Below are 23,307 nucleotides of genomic sequence, written 5' to 3'. Positions count from 1 at the left end.
TATCTCCGATGTGACAGTGCTTCTTTTCAGACCTCTTAATCGGCCTGACGTTGACTAATTGAATTCGTTAACGGGCGTCTCATTGTGCTCCCGGTTATTTACAGGTCCATTTAAAAAGCAACAAAACAGAGGAAATGTCAGGTTACAGTTTGGATGACATTATGTGAAAACACAGACTGTGTGTGTGTGTGTGTGTGTGTGTCTACATCCGAGTGTAACATTTTAAACACACACACACACGTACTATTTAAAAGCCATGAATGATTAAGTGCTCAGCCTAAAACCAGTCGGAGACCCCCCCCCATTCACTCCAATTGACTTTGTTTTATGGCAGACGATGACAAAGAAAATGAATCATAACCTACTTAACGTTTTGTGTGTGTGCACGTGTGTGTCAGTATGTGTGTGTGTGTGTGTCAGGCAGGGTTAACCAGCCTATAGGAGGAGGAGCACCCGAGGGAGGGCTTTTATTCCAAGCCAAATAAAATCCTACATCAAGCATGGCTTCAAAAGCTTTCCCCAAGGCCTACTTAAGAAAATATCAACGCCCCATATTCAAAATCCAGGGAGTTTAGAGTTCTGGGAATGCCCCCCCCCCCCCCCCCCCCTCACAGATTCGAGACTATTTGGACATGTCATGAAATCTGCTTTTCTTACCCTCTCATTAGTTCTCTGTGATTTATTGAATTAATTTTGAGTGTGTTTGGTTCTGGAATAACACTTTAGGGCAGTGTTACATTCAACCTGTGTAGCTATCTGTTTTCATTTCCATGTTTTTTTTTTTCATAATGGCCTCATTGAGATTTTTATGTAAGCCCTGAGAGGGGAGCAAAAAGGGGCAAAACAAATCTGGTCTTTATGTTTTATCACCTGTGTTTATAACTTAAGGATGAAACCTCCTAATTCTTTGAGTCATCATAAAACTGATGATTCCTTTAAATTACTAACTTTTTAAAGCCCCTGAAAAGATGTGAAAATGACTTGTCAGTGGGTGTCAGAAATGTTTCCAAGGCTCATTTATCTTTGTTTTAATAGGACAAAAAGATGTTATTGGATCATTTTGGCTGACTACTTCTTTCTTTACTAGAAAGTCAGGGAAGTGACAAAATGTTTTTTTAGTTGTGGGAGGAAAGAAATTCTTCAATAATTGAAAAACCAAAAATGCTTACAGCCTCAAAGTGGGCATCACTGTGAAGTTGCCAACAACATAATGACGAAGAATACTGGAAAGGTTTTAATTTGTATTGTATTTTTGGGCATATTCTGCCTCCATTTAGAGACAGGACAGGTAAACACAGGTGATAAAACATAAAGACCAGATTTGTTTTGCCCCTTTTTGCTCCCCTCTCAGGGCTTAGAGAGATAGAGAGAGAGAGAGAGAGAAAGAGGGGAATGACATGTGGGAAAGCAACCACAGGTCGGACTCGAACCTTGGCTGCCCGCCCGGAGGACCACAGCCTGAAATATTTTAGGAAGAAAATGATTTACTGTTTAACAACTCTAAATGTACCTTTTCACCTTTGTCGCTGAAGGAAAACATGATAACTCTAGTGCAAAACATATATGAAAAAATGTCTTAAAATATCAACTATCTTGTAAAAATGTTATTTTTGTTTGAGCAGTTTAATAGTTTTCTTGTATTTCTCCCTACATACCAAATTGAATCACATCGATAGTCCTCAAAGCGAGCCGCACGTCGGGGTTGAACCCGGGCCGCCCGCTTGGGAGGACTGCATGTATAACCTCCGTACAGTGGGCGTGACCTATCCGCTGGGCCATCAGCACCCCCAGCAGTTTCTCTTTGAGGGGCTTAAAGGAGCGTGGCTGTTTCATACTGGAGTCAATCAAACACCTGCACTGCAGAAGTTTAATTATTTAAGTAAGTTTAATTACAGCGCTCTGATGCTTTTAGTCATTTAGCTCCTGTTTTTAATTTAGTCTGATTATGTTTGCAGAGCACACTCACATCATCTCTGCGTGTGCTCCGCCTGTCTCTGCCTCTCTCTCCTGCGAGCCCTGACCGTGTCACAGCTCTACGCTTAATTCAGACCCCCCCCATGATGCCGCTGTGTTCGGGGGCAGAGCTGGACGGGGCCCAGGTGTGTGAATGAGCTCCATCCAAAACTCTGTCATGTGATTTCTTTTACCGCCAGAACAACAGACTCTTTCTCTGTCACACTCACATTCACACTGTGCAGCTAACTCCTCTGGATGTTCTTACATGTTTGAACCAAATGTCCTTGTAGTGGGACCACAGGAAGTGCTTGAACGGGTCAGAGGGTCAAATGGTTAACATGTTGGATGTGTTGCACCCCAGGGTCGAGCTTTTCCTGACAGGTGGGTGTGGAGGAAATCTAAGAGTAACAGGGGACGAGGGAGGAAGTACTAAGAGGACAACCTACACGTTGTGTGCAAGTAGCGCCCGGAGATTTGTTACCTCTGAATTATGTCTTTCATGGAGTGGAAGAATAAAAGTTGCTGCACATTAAACGTCTGCTCCAAGGGCACGCAGATCTTGTCAGGCGACATTAGCTTTAGGAATATGAGCTCAGGTTAGGGCTGTGACTCTCAAAGCATCCTTAAAAATCTTCAGAGGAAGCCACGTTCTTACTGAGAGGATTGTAGAGATTTGGTGTTATAACTAAAAAATACTGGAGCGCATCTAACTTTTGCCCGAAGAAGAAATGTGTGTTTATAGAATTGGTTTGCTGTGGAGAGGTCGTCTGACCGTCTGTTATTAGGATTAGAAGACAGCGGACACCTCAGTGCAGGTAGGGTAAGACTGAGGAAATGATCATTGCATTGAGACACAGAAGAAGCACAGACACAAAAACAGTCTGAGAGAAAAGTAGACATCTGTTCTTTCAGAGGAAATGATTTCAGTGCAGCAGCTGCTCAGACTTCTTTTAGTTAAGCACGTTGTTTTGACACTGTGTGTTTTGAGTGTTTGCTGTTCATGTTTCAGGAAGAGACATCTGTCGTGTAGAGAGGCTCTCTCTCTTTCTGTGTTTTAGTGAAAATGCAACCACATCATAGACAAACAAATGCTATCCCTTCGCTGTTGTCTGAAAACATTTGACCCTGACGTGATTTGAACACGCAACCTTCTGATCTGGAGTCAGACGCGCTACCGTTGCGCCACAAGGTCTGTCTGTCTTTCCACTGAGATGCGGGCTTATCTTGTTCCCATGGGAATAACAACAGTTGTGATTTGTGTTTGAGAGTCAACACAGAAAAGGTAAGTCAAAAGAGCTTTTAACATGATCAAAGCAACCTTAAAGGCTTTATATGCGATTTTTAGCATGCTAATGCTAGCGATCTTTATTATGCTCGTATCTTCACACTGCATGTAAATTTACCTGAAATGAGCGTGATCTAGAAACACAGTTAAGCAGTGAGTACAGTATGTTATTCTTCTTTTCTCTAGTCCCTCAATTAAACAACTTTTATTCGCGAGGGGAGGAGTCAGCCGCCGTCCGGGCGATGTAAACAAACTGAAGATAGGACTCTAAAAACTCTGAAAACATCACAGACAGTGGGACTCGGGTGTTACACTCATTGTAGACAGTCATGACTCACAGAGTTATTTTCAGAGGATATACTGGATTTATATTATATTTAAGAGTGAAAAATCACTTATAAAGCCTTTAAGAGGTGCTTCTTTTCCTGAAATTATTCAATTAAGTTTGGTTACAATGTTTAAAGTCTAATGCTACTAAATGAATACCCATTTCCAAAATACAACCCTATCACAAAGGAAACCCCTTTCACTATATGTCCTTATAGTTGAGTGTCCTGAGTTTCTATTAGAGGCCACACTAACAACCAAAGCAGCCCTCAGGTTACCTGGCCTATCCAAGATGTGATACAAATAAAGGTGCACATAAATCTTGTACACATAAGTCGATATATTCCAAGATGCATTCTTATAACTTGACTTTAAATACTCTATAAACCCCATCCCTGTCTTTCAGGGCCTACAGCTCTCAGTCTCTGCCTTTGGCTCCATTCTTTCCTACAGTTCTCTCTTCAGTGTGTCTCTGATGTTTTTCTCATCATCCTGCAGGACAGAAGAGCAGCACGTCTGCGGTCTGCCCTTCCCTCAACACCCCCACAATTTGTCGGGCCAACTTCCATTTTAGGGCTGCTTCTTCAGTCCTGCACACGCGCACGCAGCATGATGATGTGTTAAATACCTCCACCAGCTGTTTCACTGTTCCTACATACAGTAGCTACTTCACAAACCAGACAGCTCCGATTCAAGAGTCGTTTGATTGCTATACTGTGGAATCTCGATTGTTGCATTACGCCATGGATGAGTACATCATTTTGAAATGATAAAGAATACAGATGCATATGAAAGCATCCATCACACACACTGTGGCCTTCCACTGTATGCAGAATACCAGATCACAGGTAAACAGTCTATTCCAGCCGTAACCTCTCGACAAATAATAGCTGGTCGCCTGGATGGGAGCTCATATAAATACCTATTAGACTACCCAATTGTCTTACTGCCAGCTTAGGGAGAGCGCCCCGGCTGCCTAAATGGAGCCCTGACTGGCATTCATCAGCGTCCATTGTCATTCTCCCTCCTGCCTCTCTCACTGGAGGTAATTGACTGGAGAATAATGGCGGCCCGATCAGTCCACCTATTGAGAGACGAGCCGCAGATTGATTAGCTCCAACGGTGGCGCGGTGAGCCGCACAGCGACTCAGATATTGTTATTCTCGGATATGAAACAGCACTAATGGAGCCGGACAAGGACTGATGATCAGAGGGGATGGAATGGAATAAGAAAAGCACTTGAAATATTACCGCGGCTCGTTTATTTAAGTGGCACATTTTGCACAATGAAAAGGTTGAGCTTTCCTAACGTCGCTTGTCATATTTAGAGAGCAGGGAGGCAATAAGTGGCTTTATTATACTGACAGTCTGCCTGGATGCATTTTTATTGCTGATGGCACTTCGGTGACACCGTTAAACTCTCAGTGTTAAACAGTCTTAGACACAAACGGTAACGGAACCTTTGGACAACTTATGTGAAGAGCAACAAGCTCCAATATTTGGACTTTTGACAGCTTTGTAAATAAATGTTACTTGTGATTTGCTTCTCCATCAGTAAAGATCAATCATCTCTTCAGGATGGTTAGATAAAGAGTCTGACTGATTAATCTCTCAGAACCATGAGGGACTACCACAGAAATGCTGTGGGTGTTTAGGTTTTCTTACCAAAGAAAACAGAACATTTACAGAAAACAGTTCTTTGGGGGATTTAGTGGTGGTGTCCTTACTACGTTTGTCCAGCAGAGGGCACTCTGACTCCCCAGTTTACAATCCTCTCAGCACTGTCTGCAGCAACGAGGAAACACAAAGTTGATGGTTGAAAGAAAGCAGCTCTAAGTCCCTTTGCAGAGTCATAGTGGTGAAAATGACTCGTGCAGCTTTATCACGCCGTAGTAGTTGTGATCGCAGAGTGAACACTGGGCTGTCTTTGTGTCGATTAGAGTTAAATAAAAAAGACAATTGTTGGAGAGATATTGTAGCCAGCTTATTATCCACAGCCAGAAGAACGGGAGGTTATCAGTCAGGAATAGAGGGTTACACTGCTATGCACATACACACACAGAGCTATCTGAAAATCACTAAAAAGCGTGCAAATGCTGCAGTCTCATAGTTCAACCTGCAACTCTTCAACCCTCAACAGCCTGGCCAACACGTCTAGATTTTAAAAACTGAACAAGTTTTGAAAAAGAGAGAGCGACCGCACACACTGACTCATCATCAGAGATTTCACCATTTTGTTCCTGTGGTGTGTTGTGATGCTGTTTTGGTCACATCGTTGCTCTCCGTATGCTAACATATTCTATTCAGCAACAACCAGAGAGTCCTGACTCTCCAAACGGGAAATCTGGCAAAAATGTCTCGCAGTCAAACACAACTTCAGAGTAAACAAACATGGTGGATGACGGGCGGGGAGAAACTGATAGTTGTTGTACTCCTTACAACTGAAAGAACCTTAAAAATCTTAAGAACCATTAAAAAATCATGACTCCGCTCAGGATTCAGAAGGGAGTTATCGGGCCCAGAATCAACCCGATTATCTTGTAGCGTGTACGCTGCTGCACTGTCCATCCTCTGGATTCACCCCCCCCCCCCCCCTTTTTTATGAAACAGACTCCAAGCTGTTACTTTAGGAGACTTTCAGAGTGATCTCTTAAGGTGAAGCAGAGTTCATTTTAGCAGCGGGAGCTTTAGTTTGTTATCCCACCTGAAGTCTCCGAGTTAATTCACTGTACTTGGTATGCCAGCATCACTCTCATCCTCACCACCTCAGGGTTCAGTGAACTGCTTTGGCTACCTTTGTGGGGGGAATTCATCCGCTGTTTCTGTCTTCGACATAGAATATAAAAACAGAAAAGTTCAGAATTATTTAAAATGTTCTCAGGGTTATTTGACTGAACAATGAGGTAGCATAGCAAGACAGCTAAAGCATCACAGTCAAACTTCACTTGAGTCAGTGTAGCTGTCCGTCCTGTTTGTTTTCCTGTAAAGTCTGGGCCTTTCTATCCTCCTCCCAGTGATCGCTGCTCGTTCTGAAGCTGCCCTTGAGACAAAAGAGTGAGAGAGAGAGTTTCTGCTGATGAAAGTGACAGTGACATTGGGCTTATTGCCTAGTCAAACACACACAGCCACCGCCTCATGCAGCCTGACCCTGTAATAGAGGCCAATGAAATCTGCTTATTGGGAGCAGGGGACACGATGGTCGGCGTGGTAACTGAGCCGAAACAGTCTCATTTTGCTGCTGTCATACACAGAAAATGGGCTGACTTGAGTGTGAGCTGCGTTAGGCCCCTGTGAGGTTCACTTCTCTGCTCCGGCTCCGCCGCTCTGACACCGGGGATGAGAATTTATGCTTTTACGTTGTGAAACCCAAACGGATGTGACATCCAATTTCACCTGGAATGAACACAAACTGTGGGTTTTTATAGAGTTGTACTTTTTCCCCGGCTTTGCTTAAAGTCAAAGCAACCTGAAGCGGGGATACAAACAGACCTGCATGTACCTCGTAGAGGGAGGATGGTATTTTTCATCCTCTCCCTTTGTTTTCCACCCTGTAATCAGATAGCGCTGTAATGAGGCTGTAGGGGAAGAGGAGGACAATTATGTGTTCAAAATGAGCTCAGCTCCTCTGCGGAAAGCTTTTTTTTTTGTCTGGAGGTGGCTGTGGGAGATGCTGCTTGGAAATGGCCCAGATTGCTCCCCACAGGGCTCTGCGCTGATTGCTCGGTGTGATTGCAGACTGAATCCGGACATGCGCGTGATGTTGTGTCATTTTGTCAAACAAGGGCAAAAACAATGGTCTGGCTAACCTCCTTTGTCTGGAGAGTTTGCCAAACCATTGTTCAATCATCTCTAAAGTGCAGCGCAGGTCAGGTGTCTCCCCCTGATCATCCATCATATACCACAGCGCCCCTTCATCCCATTTCACAGAGGTTGTACATGTCATGGATTATGGTGGGCTTAGAGCTAGCATAGCCCTATCAAATGTCATCATCCTGCTGTCACAAGAGCAGCATCACGTCTGCATTGGCATGCACAGAGCCTGGCATCACAATCCCATGCAGAGTGCTGCAAAAAAGGATTAGAAAGGGTCAAATGTGAAGAGTTCGACTAAATCAAATTGTAAGCAGACAGGATGTGTTTCCTATTGTTCTGTGTGTTGAGCCGTCATGTTGATACTGCAGGACCAGCTCCACATCATCAGCAAACTTGGCTCGCCGGTATCCTCACTTTCCCTGCTTTTTTTAAGTGAAAAAGAATACATTTAACTTTATTTTCTTGGCTGAGTAAAAAAAAAAACCCAAGATGAAAGTAAACATGCACACACAACAACTGCAGTGTTTTTTATGTCTGCTGTCTCCCCCCTCCTCCTCCTCCCTCCTCCTCCCCCATCTCTCTTGTGTGTCTTGAGGGGTTTTGGAGAGCCGAGGAAAACCCTCTTTTCTGGAAGCTTATCTATCGCGCAGCTTGCCCCCCATGCAAACACCCCGCAAACGCCTCAAGACACACTAACATTAGCATAATTTCCAATTTGCTGTATATTTTTTTCAAAGCTTTTTTTTCCCCTACCATGTTTACTACAAGTTCTACATCTCCAATATTGCACAGCGCACAAACATGGAGGGAGCGGCTCTTCTGAGCAGGAGGCGGTCTGCACAAATCTTTCTTTACATCATGGCTGCTTTTGAAAATCAAGGTCAAATTTAAAAAGTCTTTAAGGGTCCAGATCAGGGAGCAGACTCGTCAAAGGGCCTTAAAGGCTTTATATGTGATTTTTCACTCTTAAATATAATATAAATCAAGTATATCCTCTGAAATAACTCTGTGAGTCATGACTGTCTACAATGGGTGTAACACCTGAGTCCCACTGTCTGTGATGTTTTCAGAGTTTTCAGAGTCCTATCTTCAGTTTGTTTACATCGCCCGGACGTCCGGCTGACTCCTCCCCTCGAGTATAAAAGTTGTTTAATTGAGGGACTAGAGAAAAGAAGAATAACATACTGTACTCACTGCTTAACTGTGTTTCTAGATCACGCTCATTTCAGGTAAATTTACATGCAGTGTGAAGATACGAGCATAATAAAGATCACTAGCATTAGCATGCTAACACAACAATGCAGCGCTAGTTGTTTTGCTTTCATGCTGCTGCTCAAGGGCGACATCTGCTGGATCAAAAAATCACATATAAAGCCTTAAATGCTCACAAACCATGCAGGTTCATTCATTCAGTGTTATTAATTCAACTTGTTTGTTGTGTTATTGGCCAATTCAAAATACTGTTAAATAATTCAAAATGCAAAGATTGCTCAGTTATCAAAGTGTTGATTTCAGGGAATTAAGGATATGGCGTAAAAACCAACATGTTTTCTATAATCATCAATAACTTAAGTCAGGAGATATCAGAGGGTATAGTCTAACTGTAGAATATTATTGATTTACATATAATTAAAATGTTGTGCACATTTTATGAATGTTTGAGTATTTTCCAGTTACTTCTCAGCAGACAAACCCTAACAAAATGTAGCTGCTACTTTCATGAGCTCATCTTGTTATAGCTGCTCGGTTTCTTTAGTGTTGTACTTTTCATTCCTGTCTCCGCAAATCTTCAGCATTTCCAATGTGACTACGGCCGTCTTTGGGCTTCAAAACTCCACTACAGAAAACAATGGGTGGCATCACTGACACTACATCCTTTTTTATATGGTCTGTGGATAACAAAAGATTACTGCCCCTTGGTTTCACACACTTTTATCACTGGTATTTGCTCAAACAAAGCTTTGCTATAGAGATAATAAATGAGTGTGGTCTTTGACATGTAAGCTAAAATCTGCACACTGACTGGCTGTTTGTTCCTGCTGAATGCACTGTTCTATCTCTCCATATCATTCATCATATTTCACATGTTTAAGTGAAGCCATTTTCTCCATTATCTGGACCTTTCTTTACATTATTTTTAAACTGTTCTTCTTACCTCTTAGTCTATTTCTATCCGTCACAATTTCATTTTAATGGAACACTATAGAAGCCACTTCTAGGCCAAATGTCTTCGTCTCCTCTTCATCAAACATGCATTTCTCATCCCGATGCATTCATTTATTCACTTATCTCTGTTTTCTTCACTTCTTCAATTCTGCTGAATATCTCACTCTCTATATTCTCCTCGTGCTTTTTCCGCTCTGCTCCTCATCTGTATTCTCGATTCCATCACAATGCGGTTTTCACTCTCCTTCGCTCTCTTCTTCTCTCCTTCCCCAGCCCCCTCGCCCCCTGCCTCCTCTCCTAGTAAGCGATGCTGGGGTTGCCTGGATACTTGTTTTCCTTTCTCAGTTTAAAGGGGGGGTGTGGGGGAGCATTGAGGATGGAGAGAGGAAGTGAAGGAGGTCAGCAACAATCACCACAGGGCTGAGAACCCGCTGAAGGAACACGATGGGAAAGGAAAAATGGGGGGGGGGGAAGAAGGGGGAAACAGAGAGGGGGGTTAGGGCAGCTGTCAGTCTGAGTGCGGTCCTGACTTACTAATTAATTTCATATCTATTTTTTAATTGCATACAGTAGCACGGTTTACACGGCTGTAGAAAATAACATCAGCGTTATCTGTGTATGTTTGTTGAATTATTGATTCATTTGTCTCGTGTGAATTATTGATAGCTGGAGAGAATGGAACCTTATCTACAGGTGAACCTCTATAATCAGCCCCATAATGACACAACACACACACACACACACACACACACACACACACACACACACACACACACACACACACACACACACACACACACACACACACACACACACACACACACAGACACACACACACACACAGACACACTCCTGTCTCACTGCAGATCTTTGCATCCTGAACCGGCCCTCTCCCCCCCGCCTCACCCTTCACTTCTCCCATCATAATAACCCATGCCAGTCTCTGTTTCCAAGACAACCACTCCATCAGCCTCTCATGGCTTGGCTGCCAATAGTATTGCTGATGATGTGTGTGTGTGTGTATTTTTGTGATAAATACTACTGTATGTGCTTTCTCTGCTCCGTCTTGTATGAAATATTGAACATCAAGAGTCGGTCAAGATTGAAAATTGATTTCTGATGTGCTTGTGTTAAGGCAGCGGTCCATACGCAGGTGCATCCTGGGAGATATTAGAGGTTGAACTCATTAAAACTTTGTAGGTTTACACCAACTGGAAAAAAAGCACACTTAAAACTTAACATTGCAGCAACTTAACTGAACACCTTTTTGTTTTCCCTGGGTGAATACGTCTTCACCTACGCTTGATTTTTTGATTTGGCTGTTGTGTTTGTTTAAAACGCTCAAACCTCTCATGACTTGTGTGTTGATATTAACCCACCTCTCTCTCTTTGTCTCTTTTTCCCGGTGCCTTCCTGCTGCTTCCCGCCGTGCGTGTGTGCGTGTTTCTTATCCACCAGGTAAGTTATTTCATGCTCCTTACTCACAGAAGCATCTTTCATCAGTGTGTTTAAACCAAGAAGCAGTCGCTCGTGAACACAGAGCGGGAAACCAGAGTCCTGCCCGCTCTTTTTTTTTTCCTAATGTCTTCTCTTCCTCTCACTGCAAAGATGCCACTTCATGCTATCCTCCTGTTTATTATTATTATTATTATTAAGGGATGTTTATCCGTCCTGCTCCACAATAAAAGGCACATGCGTGCTGGTGTGTGTTTGCTGTGAGACAGCAGTGTTGATGAATGGGCTGTCGGTTTGAGATCAGGATGGCAGCGGGCTTTGTCTAATAGGATTCTATGGAGACAGAGATCCCATAGGGGGGACGTGAGGCGTGGTCATGCTGGTCGAGAAAGGTAGACTCAGCAGAGAGAGAGAGGAAGAGAGATGGAGGTGGGAGGAGCAAGTGATGTATAGACCTACAGGTGCACACATGCATACATATTCATAAATATATGCATGGTTTTCATAAACAGTATGTATAATTGCCTTCATGCATGCAGAATGTGTGTTGAACAAATACACAGGCATGTATGTGCATGCAGATGATATGCTTGCATATGTTAAGAGGCACAAACACGACACGCTGTGTTTCAGTGGAGACGCTGAATGGTTATGAAATCTGCACATTTACTGAGGGAAGGAAAACATGGTGACAGCCTGGTAACATAAGAAAATCATTTTTTGAGACATTTTATAATAATAGCTAAATCAAAAGCAGAATGAGATATTAATGCTTGTTTTTACACAATGTAGAACCATAGACTGTAAGTACGATATAACCTGCTCAGTGTGCACAGCAACACGTTCATGTCACTCCTGCAGCTGATGTTTTAAGCTTATTATTTTGATTTCTGTGAAATGTCCTAAATTATAAAGGCAATCAGGGGCGCACTGGTGGCGCAATGTTTAGGGCGCGCATCCCATGTATTGAGGCTCTTGTCTCAAGCAGGAGGCCCGGGTTCACCTCCACCCGTGGCCTCTTTCCGCATGTCATTCCCTGGTTTCCAACTCTATCCACTGTCCTATCTCTGTATTAAAAGCCCTGAAATAAATCTTTAAAAAAAAAAAAGAAAGGCAATCAAGCAGCAGGGGTGAAAACTCCATATTTGGTCATTGGTGAAAGTGCTTTTAGTTTGTTTGCTTCATCGTCTTAGTCTGAGCTGCAGAGTCAACTTAAACTTGAGCTTTTGGTCGGCTTTGAAGATTTGAAAACCATTTGACCACTGTATGCACGTTTCTCTGCTCAGTGCTGATTGGTTGATTGAGGTGACATCTGTTTTTTGTCCGTCTTTTGTTCTGTCTTGAAAAAAAGGATCTCAATAAGAATATTTTCCCGATAAATTAAAATATTTTTAACTTTGGTAGAGGACATGTTTACTGGACATTTGTCATCTACTATGTGTTAAACATAAGCAGCAGCCCCCCCCCCCATCATCACTCTGTATGCTAAGTGGTCGGAGCTCTCGCAGGCTGCTGGGGGTTGCGCTGTTGGCCAGCAGTCAATGAGCACATTATCCGCCGTACAGCTCTTTGACACAGCATGAGGAGCTCAGAAGCATCAAAAACAAGTAATCAAAGTCGAGTGTCCTGCCTGAGCACTGCCCACTTCTTCACAGTGTGACGCAAACAGAAGGAACCTCTACATGACAAGCTCAGATGAGACCAGTCAAAAGTCCCTTTAGTCCCCATCTTTAAGAAAAAGCTAAAGACCCAGCTCTTTATGAACACCTACTAATGATGACGATGATGATAACAATATTATAGGATGGTTCTGATACTGATTAGAACTCTCACGAGCAGCTGTTGAGGTTGTTGATGATGATATATTAACTTTAATTACTTAGAAAATTTAAAAGTAAAAAAAATAAATAAAAAGTGCTCTGCCTCTGGTCACTTCCTGTCAGCACCTCTGGTCACTTCCTGTCAGCACCTGTACTCTCCCTTTGGTCACTTCCTGTCAGCACCTCTGGTCACTTCCTGTCAGCACCTGTACTCTCCCTTTGGTCACTTCCTGTCAGCACCTCTGGTCACTTCCTGTCAGCATCTGTACTCTGCCTTTGGTCACTTCCTGTCAGCACCTCTGGTCACTTCCTGTCAGCACCTTTGGTCACTTCTGGTCAGCACCTGTACTCTGCCTTTGGTCACTTCCTGTCAGCTCCGGGTGTCCAATTAGACCTAAAGCTGTTAGTTTGCACTTCCTGATGTTGTCTCCTCCTCTAGATCCTTGCTTGTGTTGTACTTACTCTCTGATGTTCATCACTTTGGATAAAAGCATCTGCTAAGTGAATTGTAGAATTAAATACCATCATGCTGAGTTAATGAATTTAATGCTCCTAATTTCAAAGCAATCAAGGAAAAATCAGTTGGACTAGATAACCCAGAGTGAGGCATTGTTTAGATGTGAAACAAAAAGCTCAAGCTCTATTAATGTGACTAAATGACTTCAGTCTGAACTTCCTTTACCTGCTCAAAGTGAAACAACTTCTTTTACAACCTCGACACTTTCTCATGAGACACTGTGGCCTGGTGTCATTGAATGCTGTAATGATATGCAGGTCAAAGTGAGAAGAAAGAAGGAAGACAACCTTAATGTATTCAAAGTATTTCAGCGTCATTGGCACCTCGAATACCTGCCGGCAGGGTGAAAGCTGTTTCACTTTTCACTCTAAATTAGAACAGCACCCCGGAGAGAACACTATCACAAAAGAGAGAATCTGCTTCTGGTTAACTTAACGCAACGTGATAGACGTCTCTGATGTCTTTGTTTCGCCTTCGTCTACGCCTCGATCTGTTTTTAAATATATACTTGTTAACTTGAGTTCAGGGTTGTCAGGTGAAAAGAAACAAACTCAGTGTGAGAGTAAAAGTGTACTTGTAACTTTCTGCAATCCCTCTCTCTGTTGGAAATAAATGTTTAAATGCGGTCAGGGCTACAGTAAGAATTATTCCTTTTGGTCCACTTTATTGAATTTGGATTGACCCGTTTGGAGGGACTGGCTGGGGTTCACCATGCTGTTTTTGTACAACACCCACACACACCCACACACCCACACACACACACACACACACACACACACACACACACACACACACACACACACACACACACACACACACACACACACACACACACACACACACACACTTTCATTTTCTCCACCCCTCTTCCTCCGTCTCATTTTCCTCTAATTGATGGATGCCGTCTCTCACCCTGCATCCAGCCTCTCTGGCAGCTTTTAAGACACTTTTAATGGGAGCTCAGAGAACCAGCAGCAGCATCTTTCGTTCCCTCTTCTCCTTCAGAACAGCAGCTTTCATTGGCTCTCTTGAAGACCATTGTGTCTGTGAGTGAGTGAGTGAGAGAGAGAGAGGACCAGCTGTGTGGTGCGCTAATAGGCTCGCCCAGCCCGCTGTCGCCGGCTTGCACAGTGACCGCTTCCATCTCCGTTCCCCCTCGCTCTCATGCTCCCGATGGGAACTCAAGCAGCCTCCTCAAAGAGGAGTAAGACTCCGGCTTTGTTAGCTGCAGAAAGAGGGGGCAGCCAGAGAGACATAAAGAAGACTCCCTGTAAACCTGGTATTAGAACTGTCACACTGCTCCTGTGGAGATCGGACTTTACGGATTACATTTACACTCATGTTCAAATTATGGACAGTGAAAAAGCAGGTGTGCATCATTGAAATTGGATTCCTTTATTCAAACATATCATCCTCTTTATCATTTAACCCTTTCTTTTGCTTTTAACCTTTTAACTAGCTTACTAATTAAAAGACGACCTCGTATGTTTCTTCTTAGACCCACATGTGACTTTAATATCGCCAGTCATTAAAAGTTAAAGGCCAGTCTACTCCTCTGTGTATCTTCAGGAAATGTTTTAAAATGTGTGTTTCATACTGCTCAAACATATTCTAATGCTTTTGATCACTTTCATTTGCTTGCCATAAAGGAACCAAAAGTCAAAGTCAGTTTGGCCTCACATATATACATGCAGTAATATGGGCCGCTGATTGTTAAGTTGCACACACTACAAATAACAGCAACATTTCTCCACATTTAGCCCCCAAAATCCTAAATATTGGTGTGAATTTTTAAAAGTCATAAATATTATATTATATCAAAATATGAATGTTATATAGAAATGTTACAAATACATGTTTTAAATATTTAGCTTTGATTTCTAAAAATATATGTCCAAATTAACGCTATACTGACCATCGGAAGCACCAAAATAAAAGTTCAATGAAGCGATCCAGCAGGACTGCAGGAAGGACATGACTGGTAACAACAACAATAACAACAACAACAAACATAGCAAATAAATGAATAAAGAAATACAGACTGTAGATTGAACATGTGACCAACAGGTGATACAGTATGTCCCTTAACAATACTTAAATGATATGAGATCATTGATAAAGAGTGCAGGGAGGGACACACACACACACACACACACACACACACACACACACACACACACACACGCACACCTCAGCACTACGCAGCAACACAAGCTGAATCTGTTGATGTAACTGAGCTTTGTTTTATTAGCTTTATTGGCCTGACTGCTGATTACTAAAATGCTTTTAAACAACACAAGTTTTCAGACACATTTATGCAGTTATATACAATAAATATTTAATGTTCTTTTGCTTGTATGCACAATGTTAGATATCGATCAGTAAATGTGTTCTGGTTTGAAAGAGGGCACAAAAAAATGAGATTCTCCCCCATCTTCTTCTTGCTCTCTCTCTGGGTTCTTCCTCTCCTCCCATGACACCCAACTCCCACCACCACCACCACTCAATATTGCAGCACTAATACTGCCACTTCATGTGCAAATATTAGAGTCTGCTGTCAAATCCCTAATCTCACCGATCAATCTCCCAGATATTACCGCTTGTCCGTAAAACCTTCGGACAAGCGTATTGATTCTGACGTTTTTCTAGACATATCCCTTCCCCACGGATATATCTAATCAAAGCTTTTTTAATATAAGGTAAATATTCCCGTCATCCACTCGTAGGGTGACAAGGGAGGCTTGTCTCTTAAAGGTGTTGGAGTGGAAGTCCTATCACCAACGACACCACAATACCTGAGAACGTGTTTCTCACCTTGCATGGAATCCTTTCTGCACAAGAATTCAGATCACCTACTAATGGTGTCTGAAAGAGCAGCCAAATAACAAGCGCTGAATGTTTAAGGGTAAAAACAAGAAAATGTCTGTAGTTTGCACATCATCTGGCTAATTAGGCAGAGCCAGACTTTGTGAATGCATAGCTAATGAGCGCCGTATCCATCTCTGCTGGGATCACCCGGCACGTCTAATGGTCACATAAATTCTCATTTATAGGTCATAATCTGTCATTTATGTACATGGGCTCCCCCAATTAGAGGCTTGAGCCCTTCAGACTGATGCCTCTCTGGGGGATTCACAGCTCTGGTGCCCTGGCACTCACAGAGACCCATTAGTGACAAAACCCTGACCTGGCGTCCGAGCCGACCCTGGAGGACTGTGGGTAACCTGGCTCATTAATGACGCTCATTCTGGGGAACGGTTCCAGGTGCTTGTTGTGAGAGTCCCGTGTGTCTGTTTCCATGTCTGTCGGCTGAAATGGTGAGGGGCTGGCAGGAAACCAGCATTGAACCTGGGGGACAACAAGAGGACATGAAAAAGCCGGAGCTCAGTTGGGCTGGGCTTCCTCTGCTGCCATTTGACATTCTAATGCTGCCATTTTATACAACAATTAATAACCGCTGCCTAAATGTTTATATGAGGCACCTGGGCAAAATTAGAACTGTGAAAAGATCACAAACCTGGAGCCATTCTTCTTCTTCTATTTAATTAGAACAAAGACTGTGAATTGGCAATGAGTGGGGGACATTTAGCTCGGTCCCAGTGGAACCACCTAAAGGCCAGGCAAACACATTCCCATGACCCCCGCAAAGCTCTCTGAGCGTGTCCTCACAGGCAGGAGATCTTGCAGAGCTGGGACAGTTGGGAGGCTATGGTCAGTCAAAGAGACCTTTTGAGAAAGTAGCAGACATGATAGGTTTTGATCAACTTGTAACTGCAGCGTCCTTTCAAAGAACCAAACAGATATGTAGCACATGTAGCTCTTAAGGGTAGAATATCCCCTTTGCGGAAGCAAGAATCCCCCTCGCTTCCATTTACTTAATTTTGAAGTCCTCCAATCTATACGGCAATTTAGGTGTTTTCCCAACCGTAAGGAGTGCTTCCTTAATTAGAGCCCCTCCAAACGGCATGCAATATACTCAATAAAAGTCAGTGGACTGTAAAAAACACATCGGAAAAGTGTTTAATTTAGAGATACGGTTGCAGTTTGGTAAGGTTGAGGCAACAAAACAGTTTCATTGAAGTTTTTTGTGGTTGTTTTTGCCTTTATTGTATAGGACAGCTGAAGAGAGGCAGGACATTTTGGGAGGAGAAATGACAGATCTCCTAATAATCAAAACAGGACACTCTTGTGTTTATGCTACTATTGTATTTGACCACACTGCATACAGGCTTTCATCTATCAGCAGAAACTCTGGTAACACCACACTCATTCTGTTGCCTGATGCCGACAGTACCTGCAGAGAAATGTAGATTTAAAAAAAGACCAGCATCAACAATGAGTCATGGTGTTGTGCGAAGCTGAAGTCAAGTTAGCTTTAATGGCAAAGAAAGGCCAGACTCAGCAGTGAGGGTTGAACTGGCCACATGATGCTGACCTCAGGACGACCCTGGCTAGTTAGCCCCCGTTGACCCATTCCACATACAGTACACGCCAGTGCGGCTGTGCCAGGAAGTCGATTTGGATGCTTTCAGCTTCAGCCTTCTCTGGAGACCCGTCTATTCTCCGCGGTATGTCATAACAGTCACATTTTCTCTTTCTCTCACTCGTATTCTCCCTCCTACTCGCCCTCCCTCTTCATCCCGTCTTTCCATGGTTCTAAGAAAAGATCTTAGCGAGGCCTCAAAGTGCTGTTTTATTGAACAGGAAGTCATGAGGGCATCCCACTCCTGTCATCTCTGTCAAATGGTCAGTGCACATGGTTTACCCTGAAATGGAGGCATGTGTGATAGCTCCACAGAAAACAGAAAATAGGATAAGAAAAGTAGGCCAGACGATCGGCTGGTAACCCAAGGCTGGTTATTCAGCTAGACAGCAGACTGAATTGTAAGTGTGCTGCGATCATGGATTTACTGTAGAATATTTTTCACTGCATTGCCAGTGTTTTTTTTTAGCAGTCAATCGCAGGAAGGATGCTAAGTGAGGACAATGGCAGAGTTTAAGTTCTAGTCTAGGGGCCAGCCAGCTGTGTTGCAACTCAAGCCCTCTTAGCTCAGCCAGAAAAAGCCAGTACAGGTCAGAGTCAGTGAGTGGGCGTTTAGTAATTTACTTCTTCTGAAGCGCTCTCCAGAGGGGGTTTTTCTTGGATTTTGTTACCAGACAAGGAGAAGAAGAGATGCTTGTGTTGTGGTTCACCTCTGAATGTGTGGGAAAAGCTCAAAGAGCACATTACTTGATGGCTCTCTAGGATGCAAGCCACACACACTGTGATCTCCTATTTAAAAAAAAAAGGCAAAGTTGCTTGATCGGTCAATCTATGAGGGATTTTAAAGGTTGGGGTTGTCAAGGATGGGTAAGGCAAGTGCATAAAGCAACATCAAAATAAAGTGGTGTAGGAAATATGAAAAGTTAGAATCAAGGTTACGGTTTATAAAAGGAAAGAGTCAGCTGGATAAACACAGACCCTGTGTCATCATCCGCAAAATCAAACCTGATAGCTGTTTTATTGCTCTCACGGCCGTGCAGCCGAGTGTTTACTCACTGCACTCAAAGAGTCATCGAGGCTTTCATGTGGCCCTGACTCTACTATTATTGTCTTGTTGACATTCATCCTGAGATGATGCTGCATTCTTTGCCGGTTAGTGGTCAGCTCTGAATAATGCATATTAAGTAATGAGCTGCCCAAATGGATCAGTGGGCAGTCTGTTAGTCCATGCATAAAGCAATCAATTATTCGATCAATAGCCCTCATTAGTCCATCATATACTTAAGCTGTATGTATAGGCCTCTAGTCGGTATAAATAATTTACAGCCCACAGAGGGAAAGGGGAAGTCTGGCCCAGTTTATTGACTCATGTCGCCTTCTTGGGAGGATAGAGAGACTTGAGAAGAAGAGTTTTCTACCGAGGGATTCTGATTCTAACTCGTTGGAGATATTAGGTAACTGTCCCACCATCTTTTCATCCTCTGCCTCTATAATGTAACGTCACAGTTAATTTCTTTCACTTTGTGTTTCATCAGTTAGGAGTTGTCTCTTTGGGCCTGAAGCCTCCAAGACTGAAGCTCTGCTAAGAACAAACATTGGTGTATAGTGACCAAAAAGATGATTGCAAATTCAATTTCTCTTTTCCTAGATCAGCAAATATCAAGGCTTTGTTTGCCATCTCAACGTCAGATACCGACATACAAGACACCTTTTTTTATCTCTTTGAGAAGCTTTAAAGTGTCTCTGAAATGAACTCATTTGTAGTATAAAAGATACAGCTGTACATGGTTTCTATATTTTATGGTAATTCATTTAGCTATGTAACTGATGTATTTAGCTAAATTATCAATGTAACGTCTGCGGCTTTGGTAAATAGACTTCAGCTTGTATAGCGCTTTTCTAGTCTTCTGACTACTCAAGGCGCTTTTACACCGCAGGTCACACCTATACATTCACACACTGATGGTAGAGACTGCAGCTGTGTAAAGTGCCCATCAGAGGTAACTAATACCATTCATACACATTCACACTCCGCCGACAAAGCAGCGGGAACAACTTGGGGTTAGGTGTCTTGCCCAAGGACACGTTGAATGAGGGAATGAACCCCCGACCTTCTGATTGAGAGGTGACCGACTCTACCAACTGAGCCACAGCCCCCAAGCCGCTTTGTGTTTCAGATTTATCAAAAGAATTCCCTGCACTTCCTTAATTCTCCAATTGGATGTATGCTCGACTTATATTGCGCTGATGGGATGAAAGCCCAGAGTATCTTCATCTGGTTCTTTGGGCCATGACAAACATAAGTACTTGATTATCAAGGACTCAGAGGAGTTTGCTACAGGCTCATTCATCATGTGATGCACGCTGGCCAAAAATAACAGTTACAAATTATTGGGAACTGTAATTACTCTCATCTAGCAAGGACTCATGTGAGAATACTGTTTTAAAACCTACACACAAAAAGTTTGAGGGCGCCCAGGGGGGCTTTTCTTATGCACATTTTCAGAGACACTTTAGAGGAATGAACGGGAGCTGGAGTATTTGTCATCTTATAACTTACTAGGAAACTGCATAGATTTAAAGCGTGAAGCTTCTTTTGACTTTTAGATATGCAACTTTGTGCTTAATAATTCAACTGAAAACTTCACTTGCGGAGGGGACTCGGAACACATTCCTGTGGCTGGTTACAAATCTATGACTTCTTATTAGCAGGAAATTCTTTCCAACCACTTGATAGCACTCGTGCACTCACTTGAAGTGAGTGTGATGCATGTTTATTCGTGGGAAAATTGTAACCATAAAAGCTGCATCACCTTAGCGAATGGAATGCTTGCCATGCCTTTGACATGGAAACCTCTGCCACAGACGTGAAAACGCACCTCGTCTTCAAAGCCCTCCACATAGTGACGTGCTGCGCGACCTTCTGTAAAATGTACAGCGCACATTTTTAGATCTTGGTCGGCGGTCGTGTTTCATTCGCCGTTTGTTTTGTTACTAATGAGCGCCGTGACGTGCGCCTAACACAACCTCGCTGAAGGGGGCAATGCTGGGAACCCGAGCCAAGCCCAACCCGCTGGCGCCAGTCCCGCATAGCGATAATTCTGGAAAGGGGTGGAGCCCTTGGAGATCAGAGTGCTGCCGCCTTTGCCGCTTTTCCCATGGGACTCTTAACAAGAAGAAGGAAACTTTCACAAACAGCTCAACCATTATACATCCAATCTTTGTTATTCTAAGGTCTGACTTGGTGTTAATGTATCAACATAATTTAAAAAACTGGGTCAAAAGTATTACTGAATTTGATTCCGTATTTGCTGTACTTTTGATTTTTATTCACAGTCATCTGCATCCTCACCAATCATTAGGCTCACCAACAGTAGTCTCAATTCCCAGCCCGCTGTCTTAAATCCCCTTCCTGCCATAAGTGGCCATGTTTCCTTCCTCTAATTGCATCCAGCCGTTTGGAATCAGACCTGAATGGTTTGCTAGGTGTTAATTGGTTTGAAGGACTGCTAACAGGATACAAACAGGAGAAAGGTGAATTAGGACAGTGCATGTTGCCCATAAATAGCACGGTGTGGCCTGTGTGCTGTCATGCCCTGTTTAGAGGTGTGCTGGCTTATGTTGTCCATGAGGTGGGCTGGTCAAACGACACAAAGACAACACACTCCAATCACATCCCATGAACACACATGATGCAGTGATCTTTTATCAACCTCCAAATACACGTTGACGACTTTGAACTCAAGCATTCATTATTAATCTATTATTCATCACTTACTTAAAAGCAGAGGTGTAAAGAGTAATAATATATTCTACTCAAGTAAAAGTACTGTTACTTTAATGAAATTTCACTTAAGTACAAGTAAAAGTACCAGTTTAAAAATGTACTCAAGTAAAAGTAAAAAGTAACTCGTTTAAAATGTACTTCAAGTAAAAGTTACTTAGTTACTTTTTTTTAACAACGCGTCTCTCGTGTCGTGAAAAAGGACGAGAGGATATTAATCTCAAAGTTTTTTTTTAATTAAAGGCAAAGTTTATTTTTTCAGATTAACATTTTTACAAAATATAAATAATGGATACATATTCAAGGCTTATATGTTCAAGTATCCAGCTATTAAACTATTTAAGAAAATACTAAAGGGGTCTTTGTCTCAATCATAAACAGTGTAGAGTATTTTAGTGTTTTTAGTTTTGTTATTCTTAGTCTCAAATGCAGCCTCAAAGGCTGATGTAGCTGCAACTAAACCTGAGATGAAAGATAATCCATTTATTGTTCTAAAATGAGCCTGTATGAGAGTATATTAGATGTTTTAGTCACTGCTTCAAAATAAAAGCACTTCACAGAGATGGTAATAAGGGACTTTTATTGTGAAAAACTTTCCGGAACTAAATGTGTTTATGGCTCGGACTGTAGTCGCGAACGCTGCAGTGAGAAAGAACACTCAGCCACTTCTTTGCCCAAGAGTTAGAGCCACAGCCAACTTATTTGAATCATCTTGGACTCAAGACAATAAGACATCAGTTTATAAACACCTTCTGCAGGTAGACCCGCTGTAGTGGAGGTGCTTATCCGTGCTGCACTATACTGAAGTGGCACCGAGCCAAGAAAAGGCTCTCTGTCTGTTGTCCGGAGCGATGAAGGAAAATCATTCATAGCAGGCCTATTTTTTTTTACTCAGTAACGGATGTGATTTAAAATGTAGTGAATTACAATACTTAACAGAAAACCTACTTAAGTAAAAGTAAAAGTACAGATTTTAAAAAGTAGTAAGTACACCAAAAAACTACTCAATTACAGTAACGCGAGTAAATGTAATTCCTTACTTTACACCTCTGCTTAAAAGACACTTTGACTTTAACCCTAACCTTTGTGCATTGGGACAGATTTACAGATAGATCCTCCAAGGATGGCTGAACGTCCATACTCTTCAAAATGGTAAAACATTCACACACACAAGAAAAGAAAATCCTCTTCCCTATTCCATTTATCTTTACTCATCCATGGCGGTCATAGTCACCCTCTTTCCAAAGCACACAATTAATTCATAAAGTATTCTATTAAACATGAGTAAGAGGTGGAAAAATGGTCACACGGTTCATGCAAAGTGAACATTTGACCACTTCTGCTTGAATTGCTGGGTCCATTTACTTCAAAGGGTTTCTCTTGAATCCAACCGTGACATTTGAAAATACAAAGTCAAAGAAATGACAACCTCTTAAGATGATTGTGAAACAGCTTTGACATTATGGAGATGGTGGAGTCGGTAGATGTCCTTGAGAAGGCGTTGTCATTGAAAGTGTCCTGGCAGTGATTTTCACTAGATTGTTGAAATAGCACATTATCCTGAACTAACAAGTCTTGGTCCTGTGCATCATCGACAGCTTTACAAAGAACGACTTCTCAACCTGAGCAGAAATAAGCCTTCTTTATTCAGAGACCGCTTTGTAAAGAATAAACTGTGCAATAAATCTGTTTCAATAAACA

The 23,307-nt window shown here is 42.5% G+C and overlaps 1 protein-coding gene and 1 non-coding gene across 4 annotated transcripts in view; one reads left to right on the top strand and one right to left on the bottom strand.

Annotated features, from left to right (window-relative positions):
* LOC109981977 (partitioning defective 3 homolog) overlaps positions 1-23,307 on the top strand; it is a 377,174-nt gene that overhangs the window by 85,984 nt on the left and 267,883 nt on the right. The gene's annotated exons all lie outside the window — the stretch shown is intronic.
* trnaw-cca (transfer RNA tryptophan (anticodon CCA)) lies at positions 3,077-3,148 on the bottom strand. Its single transcript has one exon. It is a non-coding gene; the product is annotated as a tRNA-Trp (tRNA).

The sequence above is a fragment of the Labrus bergylta genome, chromosome 20, assembly GCF_963930695.1.
Source record: "Labrus bergylta chromosome 20, fLabBer1.1, whole genome shotgun sequence".
NCBI classification, from domain to species: domain Eukaryota; kingdom Metazoa; phylum Chordata; class Actinopteri; order Labriformes; family Labridae; genus Labrus; species Labrus bergylta.
Note: the sequence above shows the minus strand (reverse complement) of the source record. Positions and strands in the feature narration are given on the sequence as shown.